Genomic DNA, 7824 nt, shown 5'->3' with positions numbered 1-7824 from the left:
CAGAGAAAGTGGCACGACACTCGCACACTCGACACTAACCCGTGTGTGTGTGTGTGTGTGTGTGTGTGTGTAATGGATTTATAATAAATATAAATCACCAGTCACCAGTAATTATATACCAAATTTTCTAAAATATTTAAATATTTCATATTAACTACAACTGCAAAAGAAACCTATAGTTATTTATCATAACATATTGTAAGTCTAACCCATATTAACACATATTAAGTATTATATAATATTTCAAAATTATAATATTTTAATAAAGGAAATTATATTATTTCATTATTATGGTGCCAAAATACTAAAATGCGTTATGGTTGTGAAATGTGACGTGGATGTGTGTCTGTGAGACGTGTGTGAGTGAGTTTGTGTGGGTCTCTGTCAGTCACAGGGTGTTTAGCGCTGATCTCAGTCTGTCATTACGAGTCCGCGGGTGTGAAAAACTATCGGCCATTAGATCCGCACTGCTGTCACCTCTGTCCTCGCTTCTGTCTTTCTCCATCCCTCCATCTCTCTACAGGCTTCCCTCCATCTCAACTTTAACCCAACCTGTCTCTCTCTTTAACCTTGCTGAGTCGGTCTCTCTCATCTCCACACACACACACACTAACCCAACCCCTAAACCTACCCATCACACACAACTTTCTGCATTTTTACATTTTCAAAAAAACTCATTCTGTATGATTTATAAGCTTTTGTACCCATGGGGACCACTGGCTGATCCCCACAATGTAACATAAACCTGTACACACACACACACACTTCAGTAGATATCTAAATAAGAACACCCCATGGACTTCAACTGGACGTTTTTTAATTAAGTTTAACTAATTATAATGACTACAGATTAACTCAACCCAAATTCTACCACTAAAAGAAAACTTTTGGATATACTCCTTTTGCATGAAAGTCAAACTGGATTTTATAACATTTAAAGGGATAGTTTAATTTACATAATTTACTCACCCTCAAGTTGTTTCAAACCTGTGTGAGTTTCTTTCTTCTGCTGAACACAGAAGATGATATTTTGAAGAAAGTCGGTAACCGAACAGTTGATGGACTCTTTTGACTCCAATAGTAAAAAAGGAAAAAATAAATAATATGGAAGTCAATGGGGTCCATCAACTGTTCGGTTACCGACTCTCTTCAAAATATCTTCTTCTGGGTTCAGCAGAAGAAAGAAACTTATGGAACAACTTGAGGGCGAGTAAATGATGGCAGAGATTTTGGGTAAGATTTTTTCATGGATGCATGGATGGATATTGATGTATGGATGTATGGATGTATATTGATGTATGGATGGATGGATATTGATGTATGTATGGATGGATGGATGGACATTGATGTATGGATGGATATTGATGTATGAATGGATGGATATTGATGTATGGATGGATGGATATTGATGTATGGATGGATGATGGATATTGATGTATGGATGGATATTGATGTATGGATGGATGATGGATATTGATGTATGGAAGGATGGATATTGATGCATGGATGGATTTTGATGCATGGATGGATTTTGATGTATGGATTGATATTGATGTATGGATTGATATTGATGTATGGATTGATATTGATGTATGGATTGATATTGATGTATGGATGGATGGATATTGATGTATGGATGGATGATGGATATTGATGTATGGATGGATGATGGATGATGGATATTGATGTATGGATGGATGATGGATATTGATGTATGGATGGATATTGATGTATGGATGGATATTGATGCATGGATGGATTTTGATGGATGGATGGATATTGATGTATGGATGAATATTGATGTATGGATTGATATTGATGTATGGATTGATATTGATGTATGTATGTATGTATGGATGGATATTGATGTATGGATGGATTATGGATATTGATGGTATGGATGTATGGATATTGATGAAATGTATGGATGATGGATATTGATGTATGGATAGATGATGAATATTGATGTATGGATGGATGATGAATATTGATGTATGGATGGATGATGAATATTGATGTATGGATGGATGATGAATATTGATCTATGGATGGATGATGGATATTGATGTATGGATGGATGATGAATATTGATGTATGGATGGATGATGAATATTGATGTATGGATGGATGATGAATATTGATGTATGGATGGATGATGAATATTGATCTATGGATGGATGATGGATATTGATGTATGGATGTATGGATGGATATTGATGTATGGATTCATGATGGATATTGATGTATGGATGGATGATGGATATTGATGTATGGATGTATGGATGTATGGATATTGATGGATTGATTGATTGATGGATGGATTGATTAATTGATGGATGGATGGATAGATGGATGATGCTGTATGTAACAGCTCGCCCCAACATAGTCCTTGTGACATCTTGCCCACAGACAGGGACAGCAGCCAGTTCATGTTTAATAGCCTACAGAAATAATGTCAGAAACAAAAGTAAAATCAGCAGATGCTAAAGATACTACATACTGGGCCACTGGAATGCAATAATTATAAATGAATATGAATAAAACACACAAGCACAACCACAAAATAATAATGTATTAGGCTCTGTAGATACTCTAAGCGTTACTTTGATAAGATTTCACAATCAAATTAGGAATATATACATTTACAAATATTTGGTTGAACTACCTGAGAATAAAATGAAAAAATGTTAACATTGAAACTTGTTTCAAACACACTGTACCTAAAAATATGCATTACATCAATTTTGAAAATATTTTTAAAAAGCCCGAAGCTTTATTTGCCATTGACCCAGTGGCATTCTGTGTGCTATTATAAAAATCACTAACAGCCCTACGAAAAGAGCAACATCTGAGCAATAAAATATTCTGCTGGGCAAACAGTCACACAGACAGAGTCACACTTAGTCACTGAATGTATCCCAGAACAAAATCATCACTGCAAACACACAGCGCAAAAAAAAAGATCAACCAAAATATGAAGGTGGAAAAGAGAGAATGGATAAGAAACAGAAAGCACATATTATGAAAGAGAAGAGAAACGATGAGAACTGGCTCTAATACTAAATCTCAAATAGAGCAGAGAGAGAGAGAGAGAGAGAGAGAGAGAGAGAGAGAGAGAGAGAGAGAGAGAGAGAGAGAGGAGAGAGAGAGAGAGAGAGAGAGAGAGAGAGAGAGAGAGAGAGAGAGAGAGAGACAGAGAGAGAGAGAGAGAGAGAGAGAGAGAGAGAGAGAGAGAGAGAGAGAGAGAGAGAGAGAGAGAGAGAGAGAGAGAGAGAGAGAGAGAGCAGAGAGAGAGACAGAGAGAGAGACAGAGAGAGAGAGAGAGAGAGAGAGAGAGAGAGAGAGAGACAGAGAGACAGAGAGAAAGAGAGAGAGAGAGAGAGAGAGAGAGAGAGACAGAGAGAAAGACAGAGAGAGAGAGAGAGAGAGAGAGAGAGAGAGAGAGAGAGAGAGAGAGACAGAGAGACAGAGAGAGAGACAGAGAGAGAGACAGAGAGAGAGACAGAGAGAGAGAAAGAGAGAGAGACAGAGAGAGAGAGAGAGAGAGAGAGAGACAGAGAGAGAGACAGAGAGAGAGAGAGAGAGAGAGAGAGAGAGAGAGAGAGAGAGAGAGAGAGCAAGTTCTCAGAACAATAGTCTGCATGTGGGAGGACAAGAATCTTCTATTTTACATTTCCAGAAGTGAACACAACACACGAGTCTGAAGAGAGGGATGCAAGTAAACCAGGAGCTGCTCAGCTAGTGGGGTTTTAGTCAAGCATCACTATTATTAGTGATCCTACTTGGGGTTAGTGATTTGAACAAACTAATAACCACAACTTATCCTATCTGAGCTATTGAATCATTCCTTAAATCATGCGGCTTGTTGTGCAACTTACTAAAAACACTCAAAACACCTTAAAGGTGGGGTATGTGATTTTCTTTTTTGACCATTTTTTCAAAATCACTTGAAATCCTATTCCTGACCCACTTGCTGGCTGTAAATTAGAAGCACTGAAATGAAAATTAAGCAATTTAATCATCCGTGGAACTGGCAGGACTCGAAAAACTCCAGCCAATCATTTTCAAGACCGTCTAGAATCACTGGACAGAGAATGCGTCACTCAAACGGTCTTACCATGCCCCCCTCCCCCCTCCCCCCACCCCCCTCGCGCGCGTGTCCCGTTCGTGCGCATACTCAAAACTCCTGACCCAGTCACAGGAAGTGCAAGTCGCCCCGGTACAGAGAGAGAGAGAGAGAGAGAGAGAGAGAAGGAGAAGGTATAGTTGCTTCCGTTTGGAGAATGTCAGACAAGACACCATCACAGAAAAGGAAATCTATTTTCGAGAGAGCAATTGCGAACAAAACGGCCGAAAGAGAAAGGTCTAAAACAAGGGTCATTCTAGGCGATGCTTTTCAACGTTGGCGGCAACTGAAGGACCAGGAAGGACTACCAACAGATGCGGCTGTGGCATTTTTTCTGACAGGTGAGAAGCCGATTAACTTGTAGTATTTACTACTAATCAGGGAACTGTCTTTACTGACGATATGCACACGAGAATTGTAGCTGTTCTAACGTTATAGCCCAGCAATATGTAGAACTAGCTAGCTAAACAACCTGTTTGGGGAGGAAGCTGATGTGAGCGACTGTATTTATGTATAGGCATCTGAGTTTTCGCTCGTGCTTGATTGCGCGTCCATGTTTTTCGAATGGGTGGACTGGAGTCAGAGCCAGCGTTGGAGGAGAAGTAGGTAGGACCTTATGAGTTGTGCATTTTCAAAATCTGCCGGCCGTTTTGCAAATCACATACCCCACCTTTAAGCAACCCTATAGTAGCAAACCCTAGAAATGTCATAGCAACATGCTAAAACACTCAACTAGAGTTGGGCGGTATCCAAATTTAGATACCGTCACACCTCCTCCCTATTTTACCGTGGTATACGGTATTACCGTGTGACTAATTAAAAATGATGACGTAAGGCTCAGACGGAAACCAAATAAAAACCCTCTCTCTCTCTCTCTCTTTCTCCTCCACACTGTCACCTGATGACAACCACACATAAGCATTTTTAGGCATTAAATAAAATCCTTGTCTCCAATATAAGTGCATTGCATTTTTTTTTTTAAATGTTTAAAAAATTTTTTTATTAAATTTCTTTTTTTATTGACGGTATTGAAACTGGTCCCATTGCTATTTTAAACCCCCGTGGTATACCTTATACCGCCCAACCCTACACTCAACATGAAAACAACCCAAAACACTCAACATGAAAACAACCCAAAACACTCAACATGAAAACAACCCAAAACACTCAACATGAAAACAACCCAAAACACTCAACATGAAAACAACCAAAAACACTCAACATGAAAACAACCCTACACTCAACATGAAAACAACCCAAAACACTCAACATGAAAACAACCCAAAACACTCAACATGAAAACAACCCAAAACACTCAACATGAAAACAACCCAAAACACTCAACATGAAAACAACCCAAAACACTCAACATGAAAACAACCCAAAACACTCAACATGAAAACAACCCAAAACACTCAACATGAAAACAACCCAAAACACTCAAAATGAAAACAACCCAAAACACTCAACATGAAAACACCCCAAAACACTCAACATGAAAACACCCCAAAACACTCAAAATGAAAACAACCCAAAACACTCAACATGAAAACAACCCAAAACACTCAACATGAAAACAACCCAAAACACTCAAAATGAAAACAACCCAAAACACTCAAAATGAAAACAACCCAAAACACTCAAAATGAAAACAACCCAAAACACTCAACATGAAAACAACCCAAAACACTCAAAATGAAAACAACCCAAAACACTCAACATGAAAACAACCCAAACTGAATTGCAACATGTTCAAAACAATCAGAAAATCTTAGCAACTTCCCTGAACACACTAGTAACCACAAAGCAACATCTTTACAATCCCACAATGCTCTAGCAACTATATCTGCATGTTAAAAATACTTAGAGCAACACTTTAGCAACTGCAAAGCAACGCCCTGGCACACACACCCTAACGGTGTAAAGTTTTGCATGGGAAAACACCATTCACGTTTTCTTTAAAACGTATAAAAAGAATGTAATGTGTTTCTTTTTTTAGCACTACAGAAAAGCCCCACTGACTGCTGCACATGACATTAATGAAAGCATCAGTGTGAGCGCTCTTCAACAGGTTTGTGTGTCATGCTCTGGTTTAAGCCTCCAGTGCTTCACATTTCCATCCATCTATCCGTTTCATTTTTGGAAACTGTGATGCTGAGCTCAAGATCACCATGGAGACCCTGACTCTCTCCAGGAAACACCTAAAACACTGCAAAGCGCTGATAGTGTGCCAATCACCATGGAGACTTCAAGTGTTCAGAACCTGCCTGCCGGACACACACACACACACAGAGAGAGAGAGAGAGAGAGAGTTTCACAACAGTTTTAATGAAAACTGACATCTTCACAGTTTTGTGGGTAAAAACAGATCCGCTGATGTTTGGTACAGTAGGTATCAAAAATTCTGAGCAAAAATTGGGGCAAATACTTTGAAAAAAAGATGTCCAGAAGTGGTAAAACTAGAGGAAAAGCATCACTATTAGTTACAGTTAGTAATATTTTGTGATAAAGAACTCAAGTTCAATGCGTGGGTCATCCATATTTTTTGCATTGTGACATTCTGTCATGAGATTAAAGCACGTAAAATCCAATCGCATTACTGTAATGAAAAAAAAATCATACATTATGATAACCTTTTATACATTTTGATTTTATAATAAAAAAATGGTAACACTTTAGAATAAGGTTTCATTTGTTAACATTAGTAAAATAAATGAGCAAACATGAAATAACAATGAGCAATACATATTTTAAAGCATTTATTAATCTTTGTTAAGTCAGTGTGAAAATCTATTGTTCACTGTTAGTTACTTCCAAGAGCATTAACTAATGTTAACAAATACAACTTTTGATTTTAAAAATGTAGATTTTAAGTTATCTAATATAGTTAAATAATGAAACATTAAATGTTAAGTGTTGTACTATAATACTCTTTACTACAATAAAGTAAAAAAATTAATTATATATTTAAACTATATATAAATATATTTATCCATTATAATGGTATGTTGTACTGGCTTTAATATTTGCTAATTTTATAATTAAATACAATTATTGTACTATAATACTTTACTATTATACAGTAAAAATCTAAATTGTAAAACATGTATACATTATAATAGTATTTATTTGTTGTACTGCCTTTAATATTTGATGATTTTATAATTAAAGTTATTGTACTATAACACTCTTTACTATTATACAGTAAATATAATTCAATTGTAAAATATGTATTCATTATGATAGTATTTGTTCATTTGTACTGATTTTATTTTTAAATTAATGTATTATAATGTGTAATACACTACAAGCAAATAAAAAACCTGTTCATAGAAGAAGGTGGAGAAAGTTATTGAGGTTCTCTCTCTCTGTGTGTGTGTGTGTGTGTGTGTGTGTGTGTGTGTGTGTGTGTGTGTGTGTCCGTATGACCACAGCAGAGCATCAAGTGACAAAACGCTGGAGCGCTTGTGCCGTGGGAGGGAGAAAAGAGCGGGAGGGGAGAGAGAGAGCGAGAGACAGACAGAGATGAGAAAAGTGCAGTACTGATAGATCTGATGGCAGATGAAGATGAAGCAAGCAGGTGCGTGACAGAGAACTGCCGTATTCATCCCTCGTTTTGGGGGGACAAGAAGATCTGACAGTGCAGAAAGAAAAGAGGACAGTGTTTTAACCATCAGGAGTGGAGGAGAGGAGGAGGA

This window comes from Siphateles boraxobius, unplaced genomic scaffold (genome assembly GCF_051911475.1).
Source record: "Siphateles boraxobius isolate OS27281-9 unplaced genomic scaffold, OSU_SipBor_1 12, whole genome shotgun sequence".
In the NCBI taxonomy this organism is placed as follows: Eukaryota; Metazoa; Chordata; class Actinopteri; order Cypriniformes; family Leuciscidae; genus Siphateles; species Siphateles boraxobius.
This window is presented reverse-complemented; position numbering follows the sequence as displayed.